Here is a 10,245-nt window from a genome sequence, read left to right on the forward strand (position 1 = left end):
GAGACACACGGAGACACACTCACACGCACTTTCCCCACACTCGGAGATGCACACCAACACACTGAAACGTTCTCACACGCAGAGACACACGCACTGAGACACACGGAGACACACTCACATGCACACTCCCCCCCCCACACACGGAGACGCACACCAACACACTGAAACGTTCTCACACGTGGAGACACACACACTGAGACACACAGAGACACACTCACACATGAGACACACTGAAACACACGGAGACACACTCACGTGCTCAGACATACATACACACCGGCACAGACACACACTCACATGCACACTCGCACACGCACTCGCACACACACCGCTCATCCAGGCTCTCTCTTAGTTCTCTCGGCGGGTCCCTCAGGGTTTGAGTGTTTTTAACTCCCAGCACAACCCATTGCCTATTTTGAGAACAGGCCAAGACACCAACATGCGCACTAGTCGTCTTGCATCTGGGAGGCAGACCCCCCTCCTGCCCACCACAGATGTCTCATGAATCACGGTAAGCAGGGCCCGGGGGCTACTCGAGGAGCAGTGGCCATGAGCCCCATGGGCAGGGAGACTGGCACAGGAGCCCATGAGCAGCTGGGCATCTGGAAGTCAGACCCCACCAGGGGACACGATCAGGGGACCCCGTCCAGCCCCACGTGACTGCCCAGCCCAACCCCTGGGCCCAGGCCTCCCCTCCTGCATTCCTGCAGGTGCTCCGCATCTCCCAGGCCTGGAATCCTGCTTCCCTTCCAGGTCCCTCCAGCAGTCCCTCTTCCCCCACCCCTCACTGATCCCAGAGTTTAAGTTAGCCAGGTCCTCCTCATGGTCAGCAGCCCTCTGCCCAAGCCAAGGGACAGCATTTCTCACACGGGACAGACGTGCTTGGGAGGGATTAAAGCATACGGAGATGTGGCCCCCAGGACCCAGGACCCGTGGGGTCAGAATTCCAGGGAGGGGTCCAGAACAGGGTCTTTTTAAAGCCACCCAGACACTTCTGAAACGTTGGCCTTCGGGCCAAGAGGGTGAGAAACCCCATTTGAAAGTGGAAGGCCTGGGTTTGTGAGAGGTGGCGAAACCAAAGGTTTGGGGCTCAGATCCCAGCCTTGCCCGTCCACAGCTATGTGACCTTGGGCCAGCTACCTACAGCCCCTGGCCTCAGTCTCCTCCCCTGTAACAGTGAGTTTAATTAACAAGGGCACCTGAAACAATGATGTGCCTTCCAAGTGACAGCCAACAACAAAGGACCGCGGTCACTCACGGGTGGAGCGGCGATGCCTGGTGCTGAGTCTGGGTCTCAGCCAGCTCCTGTCCCACAGGCCTTCTGCACATCATGGGGGAGGCCGACATGAATAGTTTTTGACAATGACTCCATTCTACACACAGAGTAAGGCACACCTGCCCAAACAGCATCTGGCACATCCATCCTCACCTGCTCAGCATCTCCAGACACTCTCAGTTTCCCACCACAGAAAACTCTGTCCTGGACCCTCACAAACCCTGAGTTCCTGCCTCCTTCTGGAATTCACACCACCAGGCGGGAAATAACAAGTTGGCTGTGGAGCTCATCATTCATCCTTTTTCTAAAAAGAGGGGAGTTCACAACCCGATGCCCTGAGGAAGCTCTGAGGGCCAGAGGTCAGAGATGGGGTGTCCCCTCAACCCATCACTCTCCGCACAGCCAGGCCCCTGCCCCACGCACCTGCCCCAAGTCTCCTGGAGGACTCTGCAGGCACGCAGCCCTTCACACCCCTGAGCACCAGTGTGAACATGACCGTGTGCTTGCATAGCTGGGAGCCCACAGCCACTGGGGTCAGGGCTGGTGGGACCACAGCCAGCCCCCAGGCTAAGCCCCTCCAGGAAAACTGAGCCCAATGCCATAGTTTTTCAAAGGCACGTGGCATTCGTGGCAGAATTGGCCCCAGGAAGCTGGGCTCCTGACACCTAACCTGTGTTCACAAGTGTCCAGTTGTGATCGTCAGGTGTCAGAGAAGCATAAACAAGGGGCTGAGAGCCTGGCCTCGGTGAGGTAAGTTCCAGCCATGGGGAAAGGGGAAAGCCAGCTTCAAGGAGGAGGAGGAGGCCATTGTCAATAGCCACAAAGACTGAGGAGGAGGTTTCTGGCCTGGGATGGGACAGAGCAGGGGTTCCAGGCAGAGGACAGGAGGTGCAAAGCGGCGACAGGGCAGAGTCTGTTTGGTGAGGATGGAGAGAGGGAGGTGAAGCTGAACAAGCAGGGGATTTGGAGCAGGCAGGTGCTGGGCTGCTGGGCGGCATCTGGACTTGATCCTGTAGGCAGTGGGAGCTGAGAACACCAGGCTTGCATGTTGGGGTGAGCACTCAGCCCACAGGATGCACAGACGGACCCACACTGTCTTCCCCTTGAACATCACCTGATCTACACAGCCTGTTCTAGGCTCTTCCGACTGATCCAAGGCTGTTTCCAGTCTGTGGCTCTGGGAAGGGCAGGACCCAGATGCCTGATGTTTTCCCCACCCCCTCACATATCCCACTCTGGCCATGACGAATGTTGTTGCTGTCTGGTCCGTGAGGCTAAAGTGAACCTTCACCTTCTCATAGCCTTATGCATTTTTCAGAGCTCACAGTGCTGACGTCAGATGTTGACCAAAACAGAGCAGAAGAAAGGGAGGTACGCTCTGGGGCCACAGCTCGTAGGGTTGCTGTGTGGAGCTCTGGACAGAACTCAGCTGTCTGGACTCCACCAACTGCTTTACAGATTTCATCTTCCCTCCTGCCAACAACCCTCAAATCTGGTAAGAACGAACAATACAGACCTTCAATTGGATTAGCAAAACTGTTATGAAGTGTTCTGATTCAGGCTTTCCCACAAGCCAGTCATATACTGATGGTTCAGAAGCCAAAATGGCAGGCAGCAATGGAAAGTGGCCACGGTGTTCCCACTTCACTCGCATGGAGAGCCCACGCAGAACAGTTTCCCTGCAGCCTCTGTGTAATTCCTGCCTGAGTGTTGGCCTGCTTGTGGTTTGGGATGTTGTTTGTTTCCAGGATGGTGTCTGCTGCTGTGATTCAATATAATTATGGATTCAGGAAAACTGTAAAAGGGAGGCATTATGTGAGGAATTGGAAACGTGTGGTTGGGAAATTCCACATTTCCTCATGTCACCTATAACAAAATGTTGAACTGAATGGAGACCCCTTTCTCTCCCAGAGGCAGTTTCCTCCACAAAATCTACTAAAGAGGGCAGAGAGGAGTTGGGAGGGGCTATCCTTCTGTTTGCCCACATGTATCCCCCACCCCGAGCTCAACCCTTGACTAAGAAGCCAGGACATTATGAAGCAAATTCCGGGTCCGGTGAGAAGGCAAGCTTAGAAAATGTGAAAAATCTTCCATTATGAACACCTACAAATGCTGGATAAAATACATTTTTTTAAACATGTGTAGCTAGGTTTGGGAGAAAGCCAGGTAAATGTCCAGGTGCCAGAAACAGAGAAAAATCACAGGGTGAGCAGGAGCATTGGTAATGTGGCTGCTGTGGGGAAGGTGGGGCAGGTGGTTCCCACTGAGTTAGGATAGAAGAGGCCTCCACCAGATGGTGAGTGGGAACATGGATGTCTGCCTGGAGCTGGGACCCCTAAAGGACTATTCGCTAACTCTGCGTGAAAATATGAAATACAGAAAAATGTGCTCATGAGCTCAGGAAACAGGAAACTTGTCAGCCTCTGCGTTAAATAGAGTAAAAGGTTACTCCTTAAAATGTAAATCAGGGCATTGCCTTAAATGCTTTGGGGCCAAAATTTATGTTGCCACAGGGTTCAAGAACTCTCAAGCAAAGAAATTAGTATGATATTGGCTCCATGCTGGTGATATCCCTGGATGCTAGCAAAACAAATGCAAAACCACTCTGGACAATCAACAGTGCCCTGCAGAGATAAGAAGCCACACACACTAACACTGAAAAAATTACAACACACAAGAGGAAATATACAACAGGGAGTAAGAGTCATCAGATACAAAATAATCAGGACCATTAGGACTCAAAGAACTTCACAAAACGGAATAGCAATCTTAAGAACGTCACAAAATGGAATGCCAATCTTAGAAAAGCTGTAAGTATATTTTAAATAGGTAAAGATATTTTAAAATCTTTGGAAATCCAAATAAAAGAAGACATTGTAAAAAAAGAACACAGAGACCTGGAAAAGAACCAAATAGTACCCCTAGAAATTAAAAATAATCGCTGAAATAAAAATCACAATAGATCAAATAACATATTAGCATAAGCAACAAAAAAAATAGTGAACTGGAAGACAGACCTATCAGCATGTAGCATAGATAAATACAAAGATTTTAAAAATATGAAATCAGGGTTAAAAGACATAGAGCATAGGAGAAATTTTAACAAATGCCTAACAAGATTCCAGGAGAGATAAGAGAGGATTGTGTAAAGTCAATATCAAAATAACAATGTCTAGAAATGTTCAAGAATTGAAAAACATGAATCCTCAAATTCAAAGAGAAACTGCAAATAAGACCTATAAAAGTAAATTTACCCTTAAACGGCAAAGCACACCATATTGAAACTGAAGAATACCAGAAGCAGAGAGAAAGCCTTAAAATGGTAGAGGCAGTGTGAGGAGGGAATGGCTTACCGAGAAAAGAATAAAACTAAAAACAGATTTTTCAAGAGTAAAAAAAAGGGACTGCAGCAACTGGATGACACAATCAGTTAAGTGTCCAACTCCTGGTGTCAGCTAAGGTCATGATCTCAGGGTCGTGAGATCAAGGCCCTTATCCAGCTCTGTGCTTAGCACAGAGTTTGCTTGGGATTCTTTCTCCCTCTCTCTCTGCCCCTCCTGCTCATGCTCTTGCTCTCCCTCTCTCTGAAATCAATAAATCTTTTTAAAAAATAATAAAAAATTTTTGAAAGGAACTATTCTGTTATATAAAGATGAGATTGTAATTTGGGGCATCTTTTAGATAAACTGAGGTCTATTTATAAAATCCACATTGTGTGTGTAGTCCATGAACAGATGTCCAGAATTTTTGGTCCTTTTAGAGTTAAAAAAAGAAAAAAGAAAAACTAGAAGACATAGACACAAAATTCTTAAAGTGCTAAGGAAAAATGATTTATAGTTTATAATTCTATCACCAGAAAAACACTATTATTCATAAATAAAAATTAAAACTGAAGACACATTCCTCATTGTAAAAACTACAAAAGAAGCTCCTTCAGAAAAAAAAGCAAATCCAGAAAAAAGAAAGTAGTAAACATACAATTAATTCTAAACACATACCAACTGTATAAAACCATATTAATGACTATTGTTAGAGCTAAGATGGAAGGGGGATGGTGATGATCAGGGTTAAAACTCCCTAAGCATTATCTGGTATTCTCCAGAGGAGGAAAAGGTTGTTAAATAAATTTAGATGTTAACTCAAAAATGTATATTAGAAAACAATTTATGGATAACCACCAATAGAACAGGAAGAAATTATAGAACTTAATGTAGTACTTCTAAACTAGTGTAGAGAAAACAGAATAAATAAAAGCTCAGTCAATTGATAGAAGATCAGAAATCAGAGAAAGAAAGAAGCAATGAAAAAGTAAGATAAGCAAAAATCACAAGATGACAGAAATATTTCCAAATACATCAAATCACAATAAATGTAAACAGGCTAAATTTACCAGTTAAAAAGACTGTGACTCTCAAATTGGATTAAAAAAAATTGCAGCCAAATGTCACCTATAAGAAATATACCTAAACATGTTGTCACAGAAAGGTTGAAAGTATAAGGATGAAATAAGATAATATCAGCCAAAACCAAATCAGAATACATTTGGTATTTGTTATAGGCAGAATGGTACAATAGTTAAAGATCATAAACTCTGGAGCCATATTACCCAAATTTAAATCCAAGCTCTTCCACTCACTAGCTGGGTGACTTGAGCATTATTAGGCTCTCTGTGTCTCAATTTCCTCAGCTGAAAATGGGGATGATAATAGTATCAACATCACAAGACTGAGTTATATGCATGAGTGCCTGGCAAAGGGTAAGCAATTTGGCAATACAGATAAAGCTCAAGATAAGCAAATCCTACTGCCCTCTAAATCTACCTCTAGTTATATACCAAGATAAACATTCACATGGGTTCATAAGGCAGCAAAATTGCTTATTAAAACACTTTTTAATAGTAAAAGAGTACAGTGGGGGAAGAGGTAAACATGGGTTTATCATATAATTGATAATATGCAGCAGCTAATGTGAATGAATTTATTTACAATAAATTTAAGGATAAACTTCAAAAACACAAAAATGTGTGGAAAGGAAAGTTGCAAATAGATGTGTCCTATCATTGATGTAATTTGAAAAAAAAATAGATTGTTTTAGAATATTTATATAAAAAGGATAATATGAAAACATATATGGAAATGAAATATGTCAGGTTTGGGATAGTGGTTTCCTTTGGAGAAAGAGAGGGGAGGAAGGAAGATGTGGTATAAGGCCTATAATGAAGGCCCAGCATTATGTAGTGACATCTGGTGAAACCAGGAGGACCTCAGATGGCCTTCACACTCTGCTCCTGCAGAGAAGATCCCCTAACCAAACAGCCCTCCTTATCAAGGGGATCAGGCACAGCTCCTACGTGTCCCTGAGTAGCAAGTGTTAATAACTTGCCAGCCATGGAATTATTCAAACAAGCCAATCACAGTGTCCCACAGGATCCAGGGGTCACTTCACCCTCTTGTCACTACAATGCCTAGCCTTGCAAAAACCCAAGTTCAAACCCTGTGTGCCCTGTGTCCTCCTCCTCTGGGTTGTGAATATGTGATTACAGTACAAGACATGGGCTTTTTGGATGCTGGATTAGTAATAGTTAAGAAGGCTTGTAACATTATGGGGGGGGTTGTGGGAAAGAAGGCACCCCCGTGTATCATTGGAGAGGTACACACCTGTGTGACTGTTACAGGAAGTAATCCGCAGTAAAATTTAAAATAAAACAACACCTAAAATGAAAATATACCTATTTTTAAATGAAACAAATCCATACTTCTAAGGATTTCTCCAAAGGAAATCATCATATATGTATAAAAAGGAAAAAAAAGGCTACAAATACATTCTCTTCCATGTTGCTTATAAGAAGAAAGTATCACCGGGCGCCTGGGTGGCTCAGTTGGTTAAGCGACTGCCTTCGGCTCAGGTCATGATCCTGGAGTCCCGGGATCGAGTCCCGCATCGGGCTCCCTGCTCAGCGGGGAGTCTGCTTCTCCCTCTGACCCTCCTCCCTCTCATGCTCTCTGTCTCTCATTCTCTCTGTCTCAAATAAATAAATAAATTCTTAAAAAAAAAAAAAAAAAAAAAAAGAAGAAAGTATCACCAATAAACTTTATATCCAACTGGTCATGTAAGATTGTAGCACATCAATATGCTGAAATACCATGCAGCAATTAATAAATCATGTTGCAAATATATGTTTATTGACACATTTAATATTAACGGCATATTCTTAAGTAAAAAAAGCATGCAACTAATGGTGTATTGTAATGTGATATAAAATCGTCTATATATAACATCTTCTACATAGCAAAACTAGTAATAATTGTCCCTGGTGCTTTTTTCCTCCTTTTGTTCAGGTCTGTATTATTTAAATGTTCTGAATATCTCATTTTCTAATGAAAAATAAAGAGGAAAAGATTTGCAGGCAGATCCCAGAAACAAAAATGGGGGAGTAAATTATCACCTCTGATCTTTGGCTTTCTCATCTAGAAAAGGAAGGTATCACTTCCTTCTCCTGGGATCACTAAGAGGGTCATGAGACATCCTTTTTTTCATTCAAAAGATACTCATTTTGTAACTGGCATGTCCCAGGCACTATTTTAGCTGCTAGAAATACAGCAGGTTATAGAGCAGACCAAAACAAAACAAAAATAGCCTAGTAAGCTTATATTCTAGGTGGGGAGGTAATAATAAGCAAAATAAACAAGTAAAACACATAGTATGGTAGAGGTACAGAGTGTTATGGAGAAAAAGAGAGGACAGCAGAAAGAACAGGGCAGATGGGGGTTGCAATTTTAAAGAAGATGGTCAGAGAGGTCCTCGGAGGAAAGATTGCATTTGAATGAAGTCCCCAGATATGGATGAAACAAACCGTGTACCTACTTCCCTTCCGTGAGGAGGAAGGGGAGTGTCCAAGGTGGCAGGAACAGCTAGTGCAAAGGCCCTGGGGCAGAAGCATGAGTGGCATGTTTGGCTGGTTATAGGGGCACTTTATAAAATATGGTATGCAAAGAAACAGGATGTATTAGTATATTATCTCTGATATAATATTTAGCTCCAAGATGATTACTTTCTTTATCAAAATGTCTCCAAAAATAGCTTCCTAATGCTCACACATCACTTGTGTCCCATTTTAGGGCAAAATATTAGTAGTGAGTAGGAGGTCCCTTAACTTTCCCTCTCTCTGCCTGAAATCGTCCCCAGACCAGCCTTCTCCCTTTGACCTTCCAGGAAGAGGTGAGGCCCTGGACCAGATGATGGCGGTCAAATGGAGACGTACAGACAGACAGCATTTGTTGGGGTGGGGTGGGAGGCTGGGAAGCCAAAGTGTTGCCTCTGGGTACAAGACTCCCCCGGTTCATTTCTTACCTAGGAAACTTTTTCCAACCTTCCCTGCGTATACTCCCTGCATACACTTTCTGTCTTAATTTGTGTTAACTATTTGTTTTCACGCCAGTGGTAAATCTAAATGCACATCCCGGATCCCGTGAGTGGCTGCCTGACAACCGGGTCTAGCTCTGTGGTTTCCGAGCCTGATGTGCTTTTGCGACCATGTTGAACTTTTGCCGCTGTGTCTCCCAAACGGGGCTCCATGGGTTCAGCCCTTTCAAGAGGGTAGAGTCCAGGATTCAAGAAACACTGACCAAGGTGAAGATCCGTGCAGATTCTCCAGAAGTCAGATAAAGCTCCGCCTCTGGTTCTGCCTCCCCATACTTTGGTGGCAAATACGGATCATCTCGGACGTTGTCCTGATTCAGCTTCCTTCTGCGGTTCTAGCACGTCACCACAAACACAGTGGCTTAACACCACTGGGTCTGCCATCTGAGAGTGTCAGATGTGACAAGCCCACAGGGGGCTTCACGGGGCAAAAATCCACATATCGGCGGGGTGGCATTCCTCCCCGGGGCTCCAGGGAAGAATCCATTTCCTTGCGGTCTCCCTGGTTCCTGGACTCTCGGCGCCTTCCTCCATCTCCAAAGCTAGCAGTGCGTGGCTCCCATCTCTGCTCCATCTACAACTCTCCTGCCTTCTCCTCTCCATTCACAGGCTGTTGTGATGAGCCCCGGCCCCCCAGATAGCCGGGATGATCCCCTTAACTTCATCACGTCTGTGAGGCCCCTTCTGCGTGTAAGGTAACATGGTCAGAGGTTCTGGGGGCTGGCCCGCGGGCAGCTCTGGGGGCTATTCCTTACCGGGTCTCCCACCAGGGCCTTGACCAGGGGGCCTGAATCCCCAGCCACCCCAGCACGCAGGGGGAAGGAAGGCTCATCCCCTCCACATTCTCGCACGTACAGTAGACGTTCCTGGAAGCCCACCAGCCTTCTCCAAAGGCGAATGCTTTGCCCTAATGGATAAAATACAACCTAAAATAGAGTGAGTACCTCTATTGACCGCCAACCGAGGGGAATGAGAATACTGCGGGGGATGTGAGTAAGGACTGCCCTGGGCCGCAATCCTGATACACATCCTAAAATCCCAGAAACATGGCCGGCCGCACTGCCTCGTCCCCCTCCCCATTCCTGGAGCTCACGGCACCCCTGACCCGAGCCGGTGGCCGTGGTGGTCCCCGAAAGCAGGTAGTCTCTCCTTCTTGCCAAGGGCAGCCCTCCCCTGATGAGCCACTCCACAAAGCTCTGCAGCCACCGCATCCTTCCCGTTGATGGGGCGTGGCTGCAAGGTGCGTTCCGTGACTCACAATGTCCGCTCAAACCCAGGTCCCCCTCCTCAGGCAACTCGCCACCGCACTTGTAAAATATGGGGTAAACCCAGGCTCGGTTCTCAGGCCAGACATTCTGACTGGGCAAAGCCTGGAAGTCCATATTCATGAAGATCCCCAAGAGGCTCTGGGATGGTAGGCAGCTGCTTGGGAATTCTGGACGAGTCACACCCTGGTGCTGATGACCCGTGATTCTCCTTCAAATAATTCCCGATTGGCTCATGCGCTTCTCAAGTAGAGCTTCCTTAGTCTGGCATGCAGAACACACGTC

This window comes from Neomonachus schauinslandi, chromosome 9, assembly GCF_002201575.2.
Source record: "Neomonachus schauinslandi chromosome 9, ASM220157v2, whole genome shotgun sequence".
Lineage (NCBI taxonomy): Eukaryota > Metazoa > Chordata > Mammalia > Carnivora > Phocidae > Neomonachus > Neomonachus schauinslandi.